The sequence below is a fragment of the Triticum dicoccoides genome, chromosome 7A, assembly GCF_002162155.2.
Source record: "Triticum dicoccoides isolate Atlit2015 ecotype Zavitan chromosome 7A, WEW_v2.0, whole genome shotgun sequence".
NCBI lineage: Eukaryota > Viridiplantae > Streptophyta > Magnoliopsida > Poales > Poaceae > Triticum > Triticum dicoccoides.
The window spans coordinates 680,819,021-680,831,953 of NC_041392.1; positions in this window are offsets into that span (position 1 = coordinate 680,819,021).

Consider the following 12,933-nt stretch of genomic DNA (forward strand, 5'->3'; position numbering starts at 1 on the left):
TCGATAAACTGGGTTTTTCTGTCGAGATGTCGGATGAATATGTCGTAAGATCAGTGAGCCCTTCCTATTATCTTTGGTACTTGCTTTTGCTTTTCTCTGTATTGGTTCAGGACATATATATGAATGGACACCACTAGGCATCAAGTATGGAGAAGAGAAAATTATGCAGTGGAGTGCATGATCATGAATAAGCAAACCAGCTGACAAACTGTTCTGGATCAAACCAGTTACTCTGTAATAGATTATAATGTTGTGTTCTCGGAAAGATACCATGTGAAACAATTTTCTCTAACATGGCAATGTTTCAAAATATGTTTTGTCCATCATTTTTTTAGTTCTAATGGATATGTGTCCATCATTTTTTCGTATTTATGTTCTTATTCCATCCTACATGGCCTAGCTTTAATTATAACAAAAGTTTGGGTAATTGTGATTATTGGAAACCAAAAAAAAGGTGTCACATTGTTCCTTGTACATGACAGATAATCTACATGTCCTAGCTTAATTCAGAGGAGTTATGTAAACAACAATTATTGGAAACAAAAAATCACTTGAATCTATGTTCGTTATCCACCCTTGTATTGTTCCCTATACAACATGGAGATGTACACGTCCTAGTTTTAAGTAAGAAAAGTTTGGGTGATGATGATTGACTAACGTGAACCTTGATTCTTTCATCAGGTTGTGGACTTGTGGCGATCCTAGCGATGTCATTGAAGATTTATTTTTATGAAAGAATTTTTTCATTCGGTTGTGGCGATGCAATTGTAGATTTTCTTTTATGTAGGGAAATAGCTGGGTTTCTCCATAAATGTCCAAGTAACACATTGACGACAGATGGATATGGAGTGTTGTTGCTAGGCTATCGGACGAATGTTGTTCAAATCTCAGTTTTATTGTGCGGATGTTTTTTTCCATAACACATAATGCCATCTGAAACACCATCCGCAACGTATAAAACCATATCTATTTCTGAACTAAACAAAGCAAATGTTCTTGTAAACAAATAAAAAACATATATCTTCATTGGTACAGTATGATTTGACCACAAATATCACACTGAGTCGTTCAGACTGACAACTAAGCCTTTCCGGTCCACTTTGAGTAATTCGGATCCACATGTATAAATATGAGTCTTCTGGTCCGACATGTACCACTGCAAGGTTGGTATCTAGACACATAAGTAGAAGTATGAGTCGTTTTCCCATCATGTATCACTATGAGTCATCCGGACCCACACATAGAACTTCCGAGTTAACAAGGCCCATAAGCTGGAGTTGTTTCGCCCTGCAGGTACCACTTCAAGTCATCTAGCCCTTAGAAGTACTAGTATGAGTCCCGAATATAGAAGTACAACTCCAAGTCATCTGGGCCCACAACAAGTACGGGCATGAGTTGTTATACCTCACATGTACAATTTTGAGTCATCGGGATCTACAAGTGTCGGTACGACTCTTCTAGCACCACAAGTATCGCTCCAAATCATCCGGTCCCCCATAAGTACTAGCATGAGTCTTCCGGACCCGGAGGTACTAGTATGAGTTGTTTGGATCCACATCTACCACTTCTAGTCATTTGGGCCTATATGTACCTCTTTGAGTCATCTGAGCCCACATGCAACAATATGACTTATTCTGCCCCACATGTACCGCTATGAGTCATTTGGACCAACAAGTACCAGTGCATGTATTTCAGGCCTATAAGTACCCCTCTGAGTTAACCGGACCCAACAGTTGGAGTCGTTTGGCCCAGCGAGTACCACTTCAAGTCATTTGGACCCAAAAGTCTAGTATGAGTCGTTTGGATCTAGAAGTACCACTCTGAGTCATCAGGACTCACAAGTATCAGTATGAGTTTTCTGGCCCCACAAGTACCACTCTGAGTCATACGGGCCCGCCCCATAAGTACTAGTATGACTCGTTTGGATCCACATGTACCACTCCAAGTTGTTTGGGCCCATACGTACCACTCCAGGTCATCTGGGCCCATAAGTACTAGTATGAGTTGTTTCGCCCCACATGTGAAGGAAATATGTTCTAGAGGCAATAATAAAGTTATTATTTATTTCCTTATATCATGATAAATATTTATTATTCATGCTAGAATTGTATTAACCGGAAACATGATACATGTGTGAATAGATAGACAAACAGAGTGTCACTAGTATGCCTCTACTAGACTAGCTCGTTGATCAAAGATGGTTATGTTTCCTAGCCATAGACATGAGTTGTCATTTGATCAACGGGGTCACATCATTAGGAGAATGATGTGATTGACTTGACCCATTCTGTTAGCTTAGCACTTGATCATTTAGTATGTTGCTATTGCTTTCTTCATGACTTATACATGTTCCTATGACTATGAGATTATGCAACTCCCGTTTACCGGAGGAACACTTTGTGTGCTACCGCACGTCACAACGTAACTGGGTGATTATAAAGGTGCTCTACAGGTGTCTCCAAAGGTACTTGTTGGGTTGGCGTATTTCGAGATTAGGATTTGTCACTCCGATTGTCGGAGAGGTATCTCTGGGCCCACTCGGTAATGCACATCACTATAAGCCTTGCAAGCATTGTAACTAATGAGTTAGTTGCGGAATGATGTATTACGAAATGAGTAAAGAGACTTGCTGGTAACGAGATTGAACTAGGTATTGAGATACCGATGATCGAATCTCGGGCAAGTAACATACCGATGACAAAGGGAACAACGTATGTTGTTATGCGGTTTGACTGATAAAGATCTTCGTAGAATATGTGGGAGCCAATATGAGCATCCAGGTTCCGCTATTGGTTATTGACCAGAGACGTGTCTCCGTCATGTCTACATAGTTCTCGAACCCGTAGGTTCCGCATGCTTAAAGTTCGGTGACGATCGTATTATGAGTTTTTGTGTTTTGATGTACCGAAGGTAGTTCGGAGTTCCGGATATGAGCACGGACATGACGAGGAGTCTCGAAATGGTCGAGACATAAAGATCGATATATTGGACGACTATATTTGGATACCGGAATGGTTCCGGGTGAGATCGGGAATATACCGGAGCACCGAGAGGTTATCGGAACCCCCCCGGGAGGTATATTGGCCTTATTGGGCTTTAGTGGAAAGGAGGGGAAAGGAGCAAGGGAGGTGGCGCCCCCCAAGCCCAATCCGAATTGGGAGGGGGGCCGGCTCCCCCTTTCCTTCCTCCCTCCTTCCTCTTCCTTCCCTCTCCTACTCCAAGTTGGAAAGGGGGGAATCCTACTCCCGGTGGGAGTAGGACTCCCCATGGCGCGCCCTAGAGAGGGTCGGCCCTCCCCTCCTCTACTCCTTTATATACGGGGGCAGGGGGGCACCTCTAGACACACAAGTTGATCATTGATCCCTTTGCCGTGTGCGGTGCCCCCTCCACCATAATCCACCTCGATTATATCGTAGCGGTGCTTAGACGAAGCCCTGCGTCGGTAGCATCATCATCACCATCACCACGCCATCGTGCTGACGAAACTCTCCCGTGAAGCTTTGCTAGATCGGAGCTCGCGGGACGTCATCGAGTCGAACGTGTGCAGATGTGACGCCCCGAGACCATTGCGCCAAGTGTCCTCCAGTTATTCGCTGTCGTTGCCATGTCATTCGCTTGCGTGCTGCATCTTGTCATGTCATCATGTGCATTGCATCGTGGGCGTTACAAGTTGGTATCAGAGCCAAGTTTCGATCTTGGGACCCCCCTGCTTGATCGAACCGTTGGCGTTGTTGAGTCTAGAAAAATGTTTTGAGTCATTTAGGATTGTATATATCGGAGAGTAGGATTCTTTTTACTCCTCAGTCCCTTCGTCGCTTTGGTGAGGCATCCTGACATAGAGTTTTGACTCTTCTCTTCTCAAATTTCACTAAAAAAATTTAGGATCACGCGGGTATCTTGGAATCGTTTCGATGGTTTTGTGATGAGAACATTGTTCTTGGTGCCTCCTGACATTTAGGGGTTATGGCAGTGTCCCGAGGAGATGAGCTCCGAGGTGTTGTCATCACAATTTTATCGTTGCAATTCTGGAATACCTGAGTTCGCCGACATCAAAAATCTCTTTTATACAGTTGTTGGTGAGATAACCTCGACGCCACCCAGTACTGGGGCGGGAGTTCGGGAGTATTGCCATAACTCGTATAACGGATGCTTTTCGAAGGTTGAGGTAAATGATTTCCGAAGGTTTCTTGGTTATGTGTTGAAGGCTGGATACAACTGGATGTAGGATTTGCTAGATTTGGGTGAGATATTATGCTTCCCCTGTATCCCCAACACCTGATTGCATAACCGGGAGAATTTCGGGAGTTTATAAGTGGGAATTCAAGTATCTCTTAGGATATCTTTCCGACAGATGTATGATATGAAATTGGGGTTCGACGTCTAGTGGTCCGCCTATCCACGGTTGGTTTTACAGTGGTCTCGTTGTGTCTTAATTAAAGAGTCCTTGGCTATGCTGACTCGGGGACGCTTCGTATGTCATGTGCACTGCCTTGTACATGATGGTGTTGTACGATCGAGCCCGTGTAGGCCCCACCACGAAAACTTCGGACGAAATCTCTATCATATGTTTGTTCCGGCTTATTCTGCAAGCCAATCTTTTGTTTGGCCTTGAGTTGTGGTATTCGAGTTGCTTCGAAGTCAAGTGTTGATTCCATATCTTTCCGAACCGGTGTTCTCATACTCCGATGTGAATACCAATCCTTCATGATAATCGAGATTGTCATGTCAATCCTTTTCAACCGGCGTGTTTTCTCTTCAAGTGGATCCATTCATTTTCAACATCCGCAAGATCCAATCTCAGCTTTCTCAACGGTGTTTGTTTCATCCGTCTCCAAGTTGCCTTAGTTTTCCCACCCTCCCTCCCTTTGTTTCTTCGAGGACCCAGATTTCTTATTCAAGTATCCTTTTATTGATGTGAAGTCTCTCCATTCTTTTCCGTCAATGTTCTTATCCGTTGATTCTCAGGAAGATGCTAACGAAGCTTCAAGTTCGTCACTCGTCACTCTTTTTCTTCTCCGGTGGATTCAATTCAAGCGTTGGTTTTGACCATAGTCCTTTCATTTTTGCCCAATGCTTTTCTTATGCCGGTGCACCTCATAATCGTTCACCTCTCGCTATTCAATTTTTCCAGAGTGCTCAAGATATCTCGAAGATTCGTGTTTCCACTCTGCTTTCGTTCAAGCTCTTTCGAGGATGTTATCTCATTCAAGCCATTTAATTCACCCGGTGCAAATCTTCCTTTCAAGTAATCATTTCAACGGTGTATCTTTTGAGTGGGCCCTAACCCACAGGTCTTTTCCCAGGATCTTACCTGACTCTTCTAATTTTTCCCGGAGCTATTCTCAAATATTTCAAAGTTTGACGTAAGAATGAATTGTCATCAGTCAAATGTCTTTCTCCAAGATCTTTCAAATTCTTTTCATCGTTGGTTCAACATTTCTAATTTTTTTCATTCCGGAGTGCATAAATTGTCATGGTGGTTCTCATCGTCATTCTAAACATTTGAAGACCGAAGAAGAGTTTCTTTTAAATCTTGGTCCGTTCTCTTCAAGATTCATGACTCTAGCTTCATGCCATCCTCTCATAATTGTTTTCGATTGTGAGAATTCTTTTCACCCATCCAGAGCAATTCAGGAGTCTTTTCAGTTTGATTCTTCGGAGCCCATCATTTCATAATTATTCATTCCAGCTTTCAGCTCTCGTTCTTCAATCTTACCGGTGCTTAAATCAAGTATTCTCTAATCAGCTCGTGATCTCTTCGTTCTCATGGATCTAAATCCCCTCAAGTATCTTCATTCGTTTCCCAAATTCTTCCCGGTGAATTGTGCCTTTGCTATTTTCATTTTCAATTCTTACGGTGGTTTGCTCAAGATTCTCTTCCATGGTTATCATATCAATTTATTCGTTGTTTCAACCCTTCAGGTGGTTCGTTAAAGACCTTCCCAAGTTTGACGCTATACCTATCTTAACCCTTTCTACGAGAATAAGTTGTATTCAATCCATTGCTTGTCATCAATTTAATTGGTGAAGGATATGCATAACATAATTCTTATTCTTGTTTCATCGAGTGAATTCGATTCTTTATTCCGAGGCTCTTCAAATTCTCGGTTTCATTTGTTTCATCTTCTCTTTTTCCCGGAGTTCCAACCTCTTTCAATTATATCACCACGGAGATTCATCTAAATTGTTACAAGGATTCACCTTGTGTTTTTTCAACTTCTCTTTCCTTTCGTTCGATCATTCTTTTGTTTACCAGAGTTCTTCATGAAGGTTCTACATGATGGTTCATCAAGGATTTAATTCCTTCTCCAAGTTTTCATCGAGATTCTTTTAAGGAGCTCAATCATTCTTCTTCTTGCAATCCAGAGTGCAATTCTTTCTTCCGTATCATTGGAGGTGGTATTATGTCATTCTTGATAATTTGAGTTCATGTTTCATGAATCACATGTTGTTAAGAATGAGGTATTTTAAATCCATCAATCTCTTCTTTGGAGTTATCTTGGGTTATATTTCACCTAAAGGCTTCCCTAAGGATTGTTGCTATCTATGGTGCTCATAAATGACCCAAGTTCTTCATTTATCCTCCCGGTGAAATAGTTCCTCGTCTCCTTGTTCTTATCAATCCAATCTTTTTCCGTGAGTGGCAAGTTATCACCTCATAATTTTGAGATGTCTTTTATAAGTCCATATCAAGCTTTTTCTTTTCATTGTTGATTTCCCAACAACTCCGTTTGACCCTTCTCCTAAGGATGCCTTTTCAAGCTCAATTGTGGCAGAAGTTGGCATTTTCTTCTTAATTCTTTTATTCCAATGATCTATCTTCTATTTTTTTTCTGGAGGCATTGTGATGTTGCTTTCTCTCCCATCATCTCGTGTTGTCAAAGATCATGTTCTTTTCATGCCTATCCATTTAACCAGAGTGTTGTGCCCTTTTACTCAAGTTCTTTTCGCCTTATCAAGCCTTGCATCTCTTTTCATCCGGAGTGCTGTCTGAGATCTTTCTTACCCCTTGTTCCATTCATTCAATAGTTCCAGAGGCAGTATGTTGTGATTTCATCAAGTATCTACTCATCTTACCAAGTTCTTATTCAATTCCTTTTATTTTCAATCGGAGTGCTGCCCGAAGTTGTTCTTCATTGTTCCTCTTTTCTCACGGAGTGTTTTCAACTTCGTTCATCTCCGTTGTATTCTTTTCTCGAAATGGCTTAACCTTTTCAAGGTTCTTTGGTTTTACTTGTTTGTCAAAGAAGCAACTTAGTTTTACCTCTTCTCTTTCTCTTCCGTTTTCCCTCCGGTGCCATTCTAGATCTCGGGACGATATCCTCTCGTAGTGGTGGAGTGTTGTGACGCCCCGAGACCATTGCGCCAGGTGTCCTCCAGTTATTCGTTGTCGTTGCCATGTCATTCGCTTGCGTGTTGCATCTTGTCATGTCATCATGTGCATTGCATCGTAGGCGTTACAGCAGAACTCGGAAGTGCCGTGCGTTCGGTACTTGGATCGGTCGGATCGTGAAGACGTACGACTACATCAACCGCGTTGTGCTAACGCTTCCGCTTACGGTCTACGAGGATACGTGGACGATATTCTTCCCTCTCGTTGCTATGCATCACCATGATCTTGCATGTGTGTAGGAAGTTTTTTGAAAGTACTACGTTCCCCAACAACATGTACTACTCTGAATCATCTGGACCACAACTACCAACACGTGTATTTCAGGCCTATAGGTACAACTCCGAGTTAACCGGGCCTACACTTCAAGTCACATGGATCCAAAAATGTACAAGTAAGATTCTTTTGAATCCAGAAGTACCACTCCGAGTCATCGGGACCCACAAAATACCAGTACGAGTCTTCCGGTCCCAGAAGTACTAGCATGAGTCTTCCGGACCCAAAAGTAATAATATGAGTTGTTTGGATCTACATGTACCACTCCGAGCATTTTGGCCATATGTACTTCTCCGAGCCATCTGAGCCCACAAGTACCAGTATGAGTTGTTTTCTCCGACATGTACCGCTTCAAATAATCTGGACCCAAAAGTTACGATGTGTGTGGCTTGGACGTATAGGTACAACTTTGATTTAATGAGGCCCACTAGTTCACCCCACGGGTATCACTTCCAAGTCATATGGACCAAAAAAAGTACAAATATGAGTCGTTTGGACCCAGAAGTGCCACTCCGAGTCATCAGGACCCCAAATACCAATATGAGTTTTCTGGACCCACAAGTACTACTACTAGTTTTTCGTATCCATAAGTACTAACACGAGTCTTTTTTTGTATGAATTACTAGCATGAGTCTTACAAACCTATAGGTACCACTCCGAGTTATCCGGACCAATAGGTACCTCTCTGAGACGTCCAAATGAGATATATACACAAAATTATGTTTTTTCAAACTTGTAAATGGCTTTAACAAAAAAAAGTTAGGTGTGTTCAGAAAGATAATTTGACGTACCTGCAATTAGCATTTTCTTTAGTACAACCTTTTATTTCTCCAAGGTTCGTCCCCTTGTGGCTTCACAAGGGAAAAAAAAGGAACTGGTTTGAGAGTTTCACTTGTACGCTGCACGTTCTAGGCTCATGTAACATTAGTTTTATTTTCTCTCCCAAATAAATCTCAGCTATTTCCCGTAAAAAGAAATCTCAGCTATAAATGAACGAGACCCACCAATATGGCCTGCACCACGCCGCATAAAAATCGGATCTACGAAACAGATCGCCCGATTTTATTTTTTTGGGAAAGTATCCCCTAATTTGGTACGAAAAGTCCGAAACGTCCATATCTCCATTGTCCCACACCGAAAAAATCGGATCTATACTAAGGCCTCTTTGGTTTATAGGGTAGGAAAATCATAAAATAGGAAAGTCATAGGAAATGAGATGACATGTATCTCAAATCCTATGAGTAGGCATAGGAAAGAAGATGTCATTTGATTCACATCATAGGATTTTTTTTCCATTGAGTCTAGGCAAATGTTTATTTTTCTATGAAATGTGGAGGATAGAAAGAATTCCTTCATAGCAATAGGATTCCATTCCTACAAGCCAAAGGGCTCTAAAGGAATTTTTCCTATAGAAATCTTATCATATGAAATTCCTACAAGATTCCTCTAAACCAAAGAGGCCTAAACAGATCGAGCGTGTTGGGCCAGATCGAGCGTGTTGGGCGATGGACTGTGTGTGCGTTCAAAAGTCAAAAATCACCCCTCGATGTCCTTTGGGAAATGACTTTGTTGCCCCTCCGTGCGGACGGCCAGATCTGCATGGTACTCCCTGATGTGGTTTTGGACTACCAGGGTACCGTAAAGTAGCTAATGGGCTCCACGCTCCGGCATGTGAGAGATAGAGGCCGGCTACAAGATTTGTACGCCGTGGGGCTTGTCGAGATGGATATTTCAAAATGAACGGGAGGTGATTACTAGAATGAGGGTGTCCTGACCCTGCGTACACCTGCATTCACTTTTTCAAAATGCATCTAAAGCGTGTTTTAAAATGTCAAACAATTATACAAAATTTAATGCATACATCTCCGTAAAAAAAGTGTGTGGAACAAAGTTTTACAGAAGAAATTTGGTTTTGCCTCCGCAAACAAGAATTTCCTTTCAGTCACTCTAGATAGAATGCAATGCCACTTTCTTTCTCTCAGGCAAAAATAAGTATTTTCCATCAAATTTTCCGGTTGCAGGTCGATGGTTGACTTGCAACTGTGGCAAATAAGGGATCAAGGACCCAGTTGCATGACTATAGTGGATTTGCAATTGGGAAAAAAATGGTTGTGCCCAATTGCGAGTCGATGTTGGACTTACAACTAAAGTGAAAAGAAAATTTGGACCCAAATTGCGAGTCAAGGGTGGACTTGCAACTGAGGCAGAAAAAGCTCTAATTCCGAGTCGATGATGGAAACTGAGACAAAAATGGTTGCCTAGTTTCGAGTCGACAATGGATTTGCAACTGGGATAAAAAAAGGGTCGAGCTCGGTTGTGGTTCGATGGTGGATTTATAATTAGATCAAAAAGCGTCGGGCCTAGTTGTGACTCAAGGAAGGACTTGCAACCGAGGCAAAACAAGCCGAGCCTGGTTGCGAGTTGAGGGTAGGCTTGCAATTGGCGCAAAGATGGTCACAGGCAAAGTTGCGAATTGAGATGGACTTGCAACTAGGAAAAAATGAGTCGAGCCCCCACTTGCGTATCGAGCGTGGAGTTGAAACTAGAACAAAAGGGGGTCGAGCACTCCTCCCTAGTTATGTGTCATGGGTGGACTCGCAACTGGAACAAAAAAAGGCGAACCACAAAATTGCATGACATGGGTGTAGTTTGACTTGCAACTAGAAGAAAATGTGTTGAGACGCAGTTGCGTGTCGAGCTTGGACTTGCAAATGGGACAATAAAAAGGCTGACCCCTAGCCACGAGTCGAAGATAGACTTTGAACTGGGACAAAAATGTGTTTGGCCCAGTTGCATATCATGAGTGGACTTGCAACTAGAGAAAAAAAGATGTGAACCAATTGCATGTCATGGGTGGATTTTCAAATATGACAAAAAAGGGTTGGGCCTCCGGTTACATGTCGAGGGTGAAATTGTAACTGAGACGAAAGAATGGGTCTGATCCAATTGCGTGTCGAGGGTGAACTGGAAAATTGTAACTTAGAAAAAATGGGGTTGAATCCCCAGTTGCGTGTCGATGGTCGAACTTGCAACTGAGAGAAACAAAAATGGTCTGGACCCTCATTGCATGTCGGTGGTTGACTTGCAATTGGGACAAGAAAAATAAAAGAGGTGGGCCCAACTGCAAGACGCATGACAGAGGTGCACTTGCAACATAATCTAAAAATGTAGCATTTTGGTGGCCGACTTGCAAATATAGGGCAGGCTTGAAACTAGGAGAGGAGAACAAAAAAGGAGCGGAGAACAAAAGAGTCGATGCTAGTTATAAGCCGGCGGTGTACTTGCAAGCTGAGGCGAAAAATTTTATGCCCATTTGCGAGTTGAGGAGGGACTTGCACTCGGAAGAAAATAAACTACTGGCCCAGTTGCGAGTCCAGGGTGGACTTGCAACTTAGACAACTATGAGACTAGTTGCAAGTCGAGTGTGGACTTGCAACTGGGATGAAAAATAAAGTACAAACTACATGCCCAATTGCGAGTCAAGAGTGAACTTGCAAGTAGGATGAAAACAACATATGGGCCCACTTATGTGTTGAGGGTGGACTTGCAATTGAGACAACCACACAAAAGTACTATAAAAAACTTGGATCCCAATTGCAACCGGGGCAAAGAATAAAAAAGGGCGACCTACTCGCAAAACGAGGGTGGGCTTGTAACTAAGGCAACAAAAAAGTCAAAAAAGCTCGATTGCAAGTAGAGGGTGGGCTTACAATTAGGAGTGTAGAAAAAAGGTTGGTGCTAGTTCTAAGCCAAAGGTGGACTTGCAAAACAGAGGCGACAAAAAAGTTTGAGCCAATTTGCGAGTTGAGAATGGACTTGCAACTGGGATGAAAATAAACTATGGCCCTAGTTACAAGTCGAGGGTGGACTTGCAACTGAAACAACTACGAGCCTAGCTTCGAGTCGAGAGCGGACTTGCAACTCGAATGAAAAACAAACTACAAGCCTAATTGCGAGTCGAGAGTGGACTTGCAAGTGGGATGAAAAAGAAACTGTAGGCCTAGTTGCGAGGCGAGGGTTGACTTGCAACTAGGATGAAAACAAACTATGGGCTCAGTTGTGTGTCACGCGTGGACTTGCAACTGAGATAACTACACAAAAGTACTATAAAAAACTTGGAGCCTAATTGCAAGTTGGTGATAGACTTGCAACTAGGGCCTACTCGTAAAAACGGCGATGGGCTTGTAACTATGGCAACAAGAACAAAAGGTCAAAAAATTCGATTGTAAGTTGAGAGTGGGCTTGCAACTAGGGGCGAAGAAAAAAAGGTCGGGGCTAGTTATAAGCCAAAGGTGGACTTGCAAAACTGAGGCGATAAAAAATCTCTTAGCCCATTTGCGAGTTGAGGGTGAACTTGCAACTAGGATGAAAATAAATTACAGGCCCAGTTGTGAGTCGAGGATTGACCTACAACTGTAACAAGTACACAAAAACTATGAGACCAGTTGTGAGTCGAGGGTGGACTTGCAACTAGGAAAACTATGAGCCTAGTTGCGAGTTGATGGTGGACTTGCAACTAGGATGAAAGACAAATTACAGTCCCTGCTGAGAGTCAGTGGTGAACTTACAACTAGGATGAAAAGCAAACTATGAGCCTAGTTACGAGTTAAGGACAGTCTTGCAGTTGGGACAACTACACAAAATTACGACACCATTTGCGAGTCGAGGATGGACTTACAGTTGGGACAATAACAAACTAAGAACCCAGTTGCGAGTCGAGCCTAGACTTGCAACTCGGATGAAAAACAAAAAAAATGTCCAATTGCAAAGTTGAGGGTGGACTTGCACCCCGGCAACTACGAGCCCATTTGTGAGTCGAGGGTGAACGTGCAATTGGGACAACTACGAAATTAGGGACTAGTTGCGAGTCAAAGGTTGAATTGCAACTATGTATGAAATAAAGTATAGGCCTAGTTTGTGTCAAGGATGGACTTGCAACTAGGATGAAAAATAAAGCACATCTTCTAGTTGCGAGGCAAGGGTAGGCTTGCAACTCAGACAACTATGAGCCTAGTTGCGAGTCGAGGGTGGGCTTGCAACTGGGACAACTACAAAACTACGAGCCTAGTTGCGAGATAAGGGTCGACTTGCAACTGGGATGAAACAAGCTATGATCAAGTTGCAATCAAATGTCAGACATGCAACTAGGATGAAAAACAAAACACATGATCTAGGTGTGAGTAGAGGGTGGGCTTGCAAGTTGGACAACTATGAGCCCAATTGCGAGTCAAGGGAGACTTGCAACTAGGACAACTTCTAAACTACAA